This window comes from Apteryx rowi, unplaced genomic scaffold (genome assembly GCF_003343035.1).
Source record: "Apteryx rowi isolate R43461 unplaced genomic scaffold, aptRow1 scaffold_191, whole genome shotgun sequence".
NCBI lineage: Eukaryota > Metazoa > Chordata > Aves > Apterygiformes > Apterygidae > Apteryx > Apteryx rowi.
The window spans coordinates 507,820-519,339 of NW_020448208.1; the positions used below are offsets into that span (position 1 = coordinate 507,820).

The window sequence follows — 11,520 nt, forward strand, 5'->3', positions numbered from 1 at the left end:
TCAAATAATGTTGTCATCCCAATCTTCATGTTTTAGTCTGTTTAGTTAAAAACAATATTCAGCAGTTGGCTATTAAACAGGCATTTCAGGAATGTGGTGGGATGCTCATTATAGTAAACTTTTATCCATTGCCAGGAAATCTGATTTACCTATTCTTTTAATCATCAGACTGGCATATGGGCAGATTAAAAATAGGATGATAGCCAAAAATAACTGCATGTGCATTTCTTGGAATATAGGTGACTTGAACCTGCTCTCTTGGTCAAATAAAATGAGTAATTATAAATATTTCTGCAGTTCATCTGCACTACACATTCTTATTAGCTGTCTTTACCAGCTGAACTCAAACTTCTCCCAGTGCTACTTCAAAACTTGTTAGTTCTGATAAGAACCTAATTGAAAACCTTCTTCCTCAGTAAAAAAAAGGTTATATAATTGTCATTTTAAGCTTGTGCATTCAGCACAATCACACTGGCATCCCAAAGGATGTTTCCACCTGAACTACATTTCTTGTAGAAGAAAGAGGCAATGGCTATCCAGCTCACACAGTCTAATAACCAAATGTGTCCTTATGCCAGTGCCAAGCTACTGCCACTGTGTACATGCGAAGGGAAGGAGAGGAGCCAAAATTATGCTTTCTCCTGAATATGAGAACAACCCAGGGCCAGAACTGGAGCTGCTGCCATCATGCTGATACCGTTCATGAAGTCTGGCTGGGTGTCCAAGAGTATGGTATCCAATATCCAATACTCGTGCCAGTTTCAACTTGATCATTAGGTAAGTTATAGGTCTGTAGGATTTGGACATCTAAGTTTTATCATCTTCACTATTATGGTTTCACAATGGGAAGTTACTTTTTAATCCTAACTGTTCTATTTATAAGAGCTACCCTTCAATGATTTAAGAAATTCAGATTACATCTTCTGTGATCCTAAACACTTAATCTCTTCTTGTCCTCTTCCTTGTGTTCATTCTGTTATAAAATAATGTACTGTCACCAGTTCCTGAGAAAAGTATGAATCACAAGACTGTGGAGCTCCATACTCCTAATTTGATTTAATGCCCGATCACTGAATGTACTTTTCTGATTCATCAAAACATTATTCAGTGCATTATATCCCCAAGTATCAAACAAAATTAATCTATTCATCAGAATCAATTCTCTCCAACATTCTGAATAACAGAAGATAAAGAGTCCTACCAAATTGTGTTCCTTATGATATACAAGAGACTGAGAAAGCAATGCTATACATGCTATCAGCTCAAAAAGAAATTTATAGCAATGTAAACCCTATATTCAACCAAAAAGACAAATGAAGAGTGATATCCAAAGAGTGGGCTTTAATCCACTGGCAATGCATCCTGAATCCTGAAGAATTTTACTCCAGATAGTTAAGTTTCGCAAAGAGGCAAATGCACCTGTCCAACAGTTAGGAGCAAGAGCACATTAGAAGTCAGCGTCTGAAACTGGGGGGGCAGCTTTGACAGAAGTTTTCCATGTTAAATGAGTCTCTATGAGGGCAAAGAATTATCACCAGTTCACAGTAATACCAAAATAATCAAGCAGGAACTATATTAGTATAGGATCTTCCCAATTCTCTGATGAAAGATTAATTTGTTTTAGCCTCATACAGGGAATCACAGAGCCAGAAATATTACATACTAGAAGACTGYGCACCTGTGACAGATGAGGAGATGGAGAAGAAATTAAGATAAAACAGGTCTTACCAAAAACTACAGCCACTTTTTTTTTTTGCAAGTTTAGTCCAGTTTCCTATATGATCAGACCTATTTTAATAGAATAATGTTATAAAGCTCCATTGCCTTTTTGATGTTATACATACACCTGCCTTCTGAATGTCTTTGTTTTGCCAARTATTATTAGATTAATTCTTCTCAAATGAAAGCAGTGCAGTTTATCCGGTTAGAGGAAAGATCCCAGAAATAATACCATGGAGATGTCTTTAAGGCATATTTGGAAAGACAAATAGAAAAAAAAAAAATGTTCAAAACCTCAGAAAAACACCTACACACTTCTTAAAATGGAAAACACTAAGTTCTTAATATATGCCAAAGGCCCAGACCTAACAAAATGAGGACTACTATTTCAAAATGTAGTTTCAAGTCATATTATTTACCTATTATTTAAATTTAAATTTGCAAGTGGTTATACACCTCTATTTTAGAAAAGCTGATGGCATAGAAATGTCATGCTGCTTTCCTCATGAAAACTAAAGAATTATACAAGCTGTACTGTAAGTACTCAAGGATTTAAATGGAGGCCTTAAATAGAGGCCTTTACAAACGAAGCTGCAGTAAAGGAAGTTTTTGATAGATATAAATCAATGCCTGGAGCACCATCTCCTGAAGATATGCTCCATATGTATATGAATTTGAAATGTTTTCTGTGGCTGTGCAGCAGTTTAGCGAACATATCACATTGAAGAAACATGATGCGTTGATGTCTCCTAATGATTCCAGTTTGATCCCTAATTTAGGCATGTCTTAGGTAGCGTCACCTAGTAATACAGTGTGTAGGCATGACGTCTAGAGCAAAAAGCCTACAAAATTAAAGTGGCAAAGTAAATGGATAAGAACCACATGAAATTGCCTCACTCTTAGTGACAATGGAAATAAAGATTCTCCAGAATATCCCATTTTCTGCTGCTTTCCCTGAAGATCTGTGGTCATGAGTCATTCATTCTCTAACAAGATAATCCAGAAAACCTTTAAAGAGAGAGAGACAGCAAATGGCCTGAACATTCAGACATATGCACCTTCCTTATCAGCAAGCCAAGAGAGAAAATGTGGATGTTTTTGATACAATGATATGCCTTACGGAATATGAGCATTAAAAAAATAAACTTCCTTGTAGATGTCCTGAAGAATAATAAGGACGTTTTCCATGGTCAGTATTTTATGTTCTTTAAACAGTGAACCTTAAATAACTGTCCTTTTAGAAAGCAAACTAGACATAAGTGATACTTCCAAATGGAAAAAAAAAGTTTGGATTTGTGGGAAAAGGTGAAGGGAAGAACCTATTTATCAGTTTGGCAAGTACCTAGTAAGTAAAGTTATACAAGCATATGTATGAAAGTATTGTTACAGCCAAATACTATAGGTAAACTAAAGTCTACACAAAGGTCTTCAGATTTTTCTTTAAACAGCTGAAAGGATGGATAAAGCAAAATGCCCTAACTTTTAAATGAGCAATAAGAATCAAAGATCTTATGCAAAACTAATCGTAGTCACACTTCATACCCTCTAACTATTAACTTTTGGTTAAAAGTATATCTTTTTAGAGAAATGGTAGTTTGCTGATAGGAGGAGTTTTCTTAATAACTTTAGTAAAATATCAAAAAAACTTTTGCCCATCAAACAATGGGTATCAGGATAACAGAGAAAGTAAATGTTGATCTTCTAAGCTTAAAGATTTTTTTCTTTCCCACAGTAGCTAAGAGAAACATTTAATTTTAGTACCATATACAGCACCTTAAATAAAAAGCTGAGGCTGGTAAAAGGTCTGAAGTTTTTAAAAAAATGTTAACCCCTCAAACTAAATTTTGTCATCTTCTTAACTATCTTACCTGTCAAGTATATAGCCATGGCAGACAAACATACTTAGAACATGCTTGGGAGCAAAAGTGAAAATAGAACCAAAGCAGCTGACAAACTGAACGCAGAAAAATGTTACACTTTTCTGCAGAAACAGGAGTCTAAGCAGGCAGGACTATTCCCTTCATTGCCTTCAATACCAGTGAGGCCTCAGCTGCAGTACTGACAGGGACACCACAATTCAGTAAAATTCCTGGCTTGATATTACAAGAATATGGATGAATTTAATGAAGTCTGAAAAAGGTAACAAAAACAAATGTAGAGAAAAATAAAAGACTGCAAAGACTGGGTTTGTTCAGAAAAGCAGAAACTGGAGGAAGACTGAGAAATAGCCTTGAAAGTTTAAATGGTGCTTCAAATAAAGGCAGAATATGCTACTTTCCATGTCTATTGGGATAGGGTAAAAATAATCTTGCAGCAACAGATTAGAGATTAAGTTAGACAATGGGGTGTGGTGGGGGAGTCTTTAAAGGCAAGGATAACTTTTAACTAAAATATATGATCTAGGAAGTTCTTGGAATCCCTCTTACCAGAAATTTTTGAGAACAGGTTAAACAAGCATTTTTACCTACAGCTTACCAATAACCAGTCCTGCTTCAGAACCATGGCCTAGATGATTGAGATCTCTTCCAGATGCATTTTCCATATGGGGGAAAATACTGGAAAACCCAACTAGTTCAAAAGGAAAATTCTGAAAACTAAAACACTTAAAAACAAATGTTATTATGACTGCTCTTTTCTAAATCTCTACCACTATTTAAGGAGTTTTCAGTACAGAAGAGAAATTATTCAAAATGAAGAATAAAACTGTTTTTACACTGACTGCAATGTATGCATGAAAATACTGTTAGTTTCCATTACGGCAAATCTTTATCTCAAAACTGTCACAAACATGAGTTTAGAGATTGCCCTCCCCTGTCCAGAATTAATATTAAAAGGCTGCTTTTAAAGATTTGGTGGTTTTTGTAAATAAGTTATAGAGGAAACATGTAAAACTAGTATTTTAACTGTACAGATTCCATTATCCAAGTAAGCTAATCAGTAACTGGATAATAATTCAACCTACAGAAAATAACATTTTGTAAGGTGATTGGAGTTAGTAAGACATGAGCTAAACACATGTACTGCCTGTACACACTGGCTATTTCTCAAAAAACCCCCCACATGTATCACATCTTGGTATTTTCTATGCTGAGACAGATATTTGACTGGAATTATCAAGACTAACAAGAAAAGGACTGATATAATGGCAGAAAGCTTAGACATCAGCATGATTAGAAAAGTAAATCAATGAGATTCTGATTTTCAGAGATATGCAGATAGAAAAAATTATTTCAAGTAACATCCACTTACTCTGACAGAAGAAAAATTGTGTTACTAAAATTTTATACTACAGAACCCCAAAGTTCTAAAGCAAACAAGTTCCAATCTAATATTACACTAAGTAGTTTTGTCATTACTGAGGACAAGAACAATTCTGTTCATTGGTTAGACTTACCCTGAACAGTGAGGGTGTTTTTTCTAAATACATATACATTATACACGGATATGCATACATACTATATTTATCTGAAAGAAGATTCCCCCTTCCTCCCCACCCCAAGTAATTTAACTTAAAAATCAGGGGTTGTCTTTGTTTCAGGTTAATAATGTAATGTGTGAGATACGGCAAACCTGTAGTGATGAAGGAACACAAATATGGCCTGACATAGCTCAAAGTTTGAATGAGAGGACAAAGTGGTTACAGCTGTTTTTCTTAACACACTTGAGCAGCTGCATGCTGTACTAGCTTAGAAGATTCCATCATAACTTTGAGCAGATTTACAAGTCTCCCTGAAAGGCAGATCATCTGGAGATCACAGGTATGAGTACAAAATGAAAAGCCACAAGAAGTTATGATGCAAATCTTAAACTCATGATGGTACTGTATGCAGGAAAAAAAACACAACTGTAAGACCAGGTTGAAATGATGTGACAGAGCCAAATCATGAAATGGAAACATGAAAACAGAAGCTTTTAAGGGTTAGCTCAATGCAGAAAGCACTCATTTGACTCAAAAGAGAATACCTTCTACTTCACAAAGTAGAAGAAAGAGTTGAAGAATTTATGCATACTCAAAAGAAGAGACAGAAACCCAGTTAAACAGGAAATTATTAAACTGAAAGCTCAAGAAATAGCATGAGCACAAAATATTCCACAGAAAGATTCTAGGCCATTGATGGTTGATGTGTAAAAAAAAGCATCTTAATGGATATTGCCTACAGTGAAAAGCTTCACCTTGCCAACATTCACCTTCTGACTTCACCAAAAAACTCACTGTATTCCAGCAGTATGTGACTATATTACGTGAAGATCATGACCAGCTATTGAGCCAAATGGGCAATGCAGATGATATAGTTTATTTTGACATGTCATTCAGTTACACCATTGAAGGAACAGGCACAAAATCCTTGACCACAAAAACTTCAGGAAAGGAAAACTGCATGTTCCAGTAACATTGGTAGCATCAGCAGATGGTTTAAAACTGCAACCGAATGTCATCTTGAAGTCAATGTGATCTTAAACCACGCTGAAGGACCAGCAGCCTACTAGACTAATTATTAGGTGTTAAAATCAAGGAGGGATGTCTATACACTTAATGAAAAATTTGGTGAACATTGTCTGGAAACCAGGTGTACTATCAAGAAAAAGAGGAACGCTTCTTCTAGTTGCATTAAAAGTGCACCTTGCATTTTGCTGATGGCACTTTTCACCGCCAATGAATACAGGCCTTATGGTCATATCAGATGGAAAGACACCACAACTGCAAGTGCCTCATGAAATAGTGAACAAGCTCTTCAAAGACTATTTGAGGTCCTTATACTCAGAATCCCTCTTGGCAAGGCATCATACTCAACTCCTACAGGAAAAATAAAGCCTACTGAAACATTCCTTTGTCACTGGATTAAGACAGACTGGGTTTGGATAAATCCAGAGTTTGTAGCTAAAGGGTTTAAGAAATGCAGTATTTCAAATTCTGTGAAGAACTGAAGATGATTTCTGTCATCTTGAGTCTGAAGAGGAAGTTGAGAAAACAGAAGACTCCAAAAGCGAGGAAGACGACAGCGAGCAGAGTGACAGCATTAGAAAGTTGCAGAGACTGAGGTGTGAAGACTGAAAGGAAACAGTAACAAGGTACAAGAGAAGATAAGACTAATCTTTAATAGAGGCAAATCATTAGTGAAAAGTTCATATCTTTTTTGTATATTCATTACAGTTATGTAATAAAAAAGCTTTTTTGTTTTAGGAGGGTCATCTTAAACTCAAGGTCATTTGCCTTTCAAGTTAGGATGACATATATTCCCCAACATTTTGAGATCTACTCTAGCATGTCAGCACTTTGGGGGGTGAGGGGGGTGTGTGGGGGGAAGATTAGGGTAGGACTTTAATGTGTTAAGGCAGGACCAATATGCATATGGTCCCTAATTAATACAACTCTAGTACCTCAATACACAACAAAACAAAAAAATCACTTAAAAAAAAGCAGGAATGAACTCCATACACTCATAGGGAGCAATTATGTGAGTGAAAAATATGCTTAAAAAAAGTTTTGATAAGTAGCTAAAGACCTAAAACTGCACGCTTTACATGTTTTTCCATCAGCATTACACTTATGATACTGGTGTTAGGAAAATCCTAGGTTAATTGGTAACACTGATTAAACTGTCTACACTTAAAGGATATAAATGTTTCATATTAATGGCTAAACACACTTAACATGTTTCAACACACAGTTTTCCCAGAACAGGCAGACAGTGACAAGACAACCAACAGATCAGACAAGAAGTACTAGCAAAGTGACTAAGGAAGGACGACGTGACAAGTATTTTCAGATGTGATATAACTCACTATTTTTCTGTTGGCAACTAGTAAGGCAGTATAACAGAAGAGACAGCCTTACGGTTTGAGAGTTTGCATCACACATCAAGTACAGCAGAAGACAAGACTAAGATACAAATTTACAAGAGATGAAAAGTCAAAAATAACAATGGAGCAAAGACTAATAAGATCAAAGATAAAATGTATAAACCACTGAAGAATATTCAAGAATAAGTATACTACCATAAAGATTACACAAGTAACTAGCTCCAAAAGAAATTATGTTACCAGCATTCAATCTGGTRTTTGAGAAAATAAGGGTTACAATGGTAAGGGAATACATCCTATATTAAAGAGCTCTGATAAACCCACCTGCATTCATCCAGATCTCAGAAAAAATATTAGTTTGGTCTTTTTTAACTGAATATAACCTACAGATTACCTTTAAGACCAAACTTTGAAAAAAATCTAACCAGCCACCACACAGCAACAAGAACAACTATTTCTCTTTGGATCATTCTGAATTCTTGCAAAATTCGTTTTCAATTTATCTTCATTAAGTTGAAGATGCTCATTTTGTCTGCCCATGTCTGCACACATATTGCTCATGACAAAATAACTTTGTCATGGATTTTCTAATTACCAAATAGCTAYAGAAAGGTATAAATTACAATTAAAAAGTCATTTTACATATATCCATACTGATGTGAATTTTACTGGACAACAATTAAAAAAATGCTTTCTGTTGCACACTGACAGCGGAGGACAAGTACATTTATGTAGATACTGTACAAGATTAAGGTTCAGTCTATAATCCACTTAAAATTTAAGAATAATTGTAACATTTCAGAGCGCAACAACAATGAAGACAAAATATAAAAATATTTATAGCTAATGTAATGCTGCACATAAAATAAAGCAAAGTAAACTTCATTATTCTTGCAATAACAACATTATTTTCTGTTGAGGTACAAGGGTTCRTGTTTTTCTGTGTTTGCAACAATTATTCTACACTGTTGGATTATAATCTGAAATAGTTCAAACTGAGATTTTTCAAAACCAGCTAAGGGATTTGTCTGTACAATTCCCACTTGATTTAATGAGAGTGGAATACTTAAATCCCATATTCACCTTTGAACCTAAGAATCTTTCAGTGCTCTAAGGCACTATAGTTTCTTTCAGTATGAAAGCACACTTATTTCTTCAAACATTATGCTACCCACTTCACTTAAAATAAATTAATCAATTTATGGCTACAAACTATGCAGTTGCTGGGCTCTGGAATTACTACCTGGCAAAATAAAATAAGAAAACAAGAGTTTCCAAGTTTTGTGTAGTTATTGCGTGCTTAGAAGCTATGCACAAAAAATGCAGGTGTAATCATACTGAGATAAACACCAAAATATTTCTTCAGTACTGCACTTCCAGATTTAGAATGTAAATAAGACTGTCAGTTTTGAATATGTGACCAGTCAAATTGTTCTTTAACGCATACATATTCAAAGACTTTACTCTAGAAATCATGGCAGATGCCTTTAAAATGTTATTTAAAATACAGATTTCTGAAATCACTTTTATTGCTATATGAATTTTCTTTTGCCTCTGTAATGCAGTGAAAGTTAAGTAGCTAATCCTACTCATGAATGTTATTTTTTTAGCCCCAGTAAAGGATTAAAATTGTAGATGAAGTTGTACAACTATTTTGGCACCACCAGTACAGATGAACAGATTAGAAGATCTCTGTTGAACCGGTACAAAAAAAATACCCCACCCAACAACATTACTATTTATTGCATTAAGCATCTGTTTAGACCTCAGCTTAAAATTTGAAAAGCAAGGCCTTTTAATATTGAGTGGCATGTCTCAAATTCTGCTATTATGCATCTAATAGTCTCCAGACTGTAAAAACAGATACAGTCTTTCTATGAATCTTGGTACAGAAACGACAGAAGCCCATTTTGAAAGACTATGAATTCATATCTAAGTCCATTTGTAAACAACTTCCCCCCCCCCCATCAGTCTTGTTTTTAAAAGCTGTATGTTTAACAAGGAATTAGTAAGTTTAGGCCTTAACATGGATTTTGATAAGAAACATTAAAATAATCAGAATATTAGTTTTGCTAAACTTTAAATCAATAAAATAACTGCTAAAGTCACTCACTGAGTACACAGAACCATAATTTAAGTGATAAACCTGCTTTTGACAGCAGTGATTTACTCTGTACATGTTGAGGATGTTGTTTTCATTCCCACTTACCCAACTACTTCTGCTCAATGAACCGTTCATTCAAAAGTCAAAAGTCGGGTTGGAGCCAAAAAAAGCCAGACTGCCATCTGCCAGGGTATGAATTTAAGAAAGGAGGCACAAAGACTAAGTTGACTRAGAGCACAGTGATCTGAACCTACATGAACCAATCTTGTTTCTGTGAATCTATGGGGTCATTCCATCCAAATACAGTATCACAAATTTTGATCAAAGAAAAAGAACCCAAAATACAAATTCCTGTTTAAATGAAATAAAATATGAAAAAGGAATATGTTTAAAGCATTTAGTAGTGAATCTTCCTGGTTAGTAAGACGTGCAACCCAGTTTTATCCACAAATGACAGACATATGCAAATTAGCATGCTACAATGGCTATTGCTAAGAATCAACTCTTTAAGAAAACAGTTACAAAATCACAAATAAAACACAACTAAAACCAACCCATTTGATTCATTTCTAACCATTTCACCTTTTAAAAATGTGTCTGTTCCACAAATAATCGGCAACAATGTATAAACAAACGTTACTACTTTTACCAGATCTACTTATTATTAAATTCATATTAAAGCTATGGAAGTGATTTCTGCAAATTTCTGTRGCCTGAGCATAAAATATTTGGGAACTGTTTTATACATTGTGTCATACCCAGTGTTAGTCAAGAAAGGCCACATAAGAAAAATCAGAGCAATATATAGGCCTGTATAGCAACACGAGTGACTAAAACATAGCGTTTATTTTAACTGTAGAGCTATTACAGAAAAGTGTATTTAGAAAGAGATACTCAGCAGGGTCAGCAGTTCAGGAAGAAAAAAAAGAAAAAAAACCCGAACACCTGCATACATCCCTGCTTCAGGACTAGCCCAGACCCCCGGGAAGTAGGCGTCTTCCTGATGGCAGAGTCACAGMGAGAATAATCACACGCAATGGTGCTTCAAACAGTTCCAGCTCGCGGGTCCCCTCGCAGAGGTGCGATTCTGCTCTCTTGACAGGGAGAGAAAACTGCGAGCAGCACCACAGACCTAAAAGTCTCTCCCTCTACCACCACTGGAGTCTAAACTGCACTCTTCGCTCCGCCACCTTCTCTTTCCCAGGATGGTAAAAACTCCGGTATCGCCCCAGGGTACGAGATAGGGAAGGGAAAGGCGAAGAGAGGAGGGGGCGCCTCTCGGCTCCCCAGGCCAGGCTCCGCACGGCAAACTCGAGCGGAGCCGGGAGCCAGCGCGCAGAGGGGACCCGGGACGGACTTTCAGCTCCTCCCCCGGCCCCACGGCGGCGAGCGGAGCCGCATCTCCCTGCGCTCGCCCCGCGCTTCGCCGCCGGGGGAGGCGGGGTGCCGGGGAGAGGAGAGGACGGCGGGGGGGGGACCTCAGTCCGTCGCCGCCAGGAACAAAGGGCCCTTCGATAAGCCGAGCCGCAGAGCACAACAAAGGGGCCTAGAGACCGCGAGAACCGGGGCGGCCGCCGGGGAGGCGGGGGAAGGGGATTACAGGCCGGCCGGAGCAGCGCCCGGCGCAGGGGGGCGGGCCGCCTGATCGCAGCCCACAATGAGCGGCGGCGTCAGTCCGCCCGCGGCACCGAGAGCCGGGCCCGGCCCGGAGCACTAACTCCGAGCGCCCCCCCCCCGCCGCCGCCGCCGCAGCGGGCCGTTGGCTCCCGTTCCGCCGCCAACCGTCGCTCCCCCACTACACATCGGCGGGGGCGGCGCTGCTCCCGCCCGCCCCCCGCGCTGCCTCTCACACTCCCTCACACACACTAACACAGACACACACACAACCCGCGGGG

At 37.7% G+C, this 11,520-nt stretch overlaps 1 protein-coding gene across 1 annotated transcript in view; it reads left to right on the forward strand.

The window, feature by feature from the left end:
• Positions 1 to 8,380: 8,380 nt before the first annotated feature.
• Positions 8,381 to 11,520, forward strand: part of CGA (glycoprotein hormones, alpha polypeptide) — a 34,452-nt gene continuing 31,312 nt past the window's right edge. The window contains exon 1 of the mRNA XM_026062652.1: positions 8,381 to 10,858. The gene's annotated coding sequence lies outside the window, so the exon portion shown is untranslated. The remainder of the gene's footprint in view (positions 10,859 to 11,520) is intronic.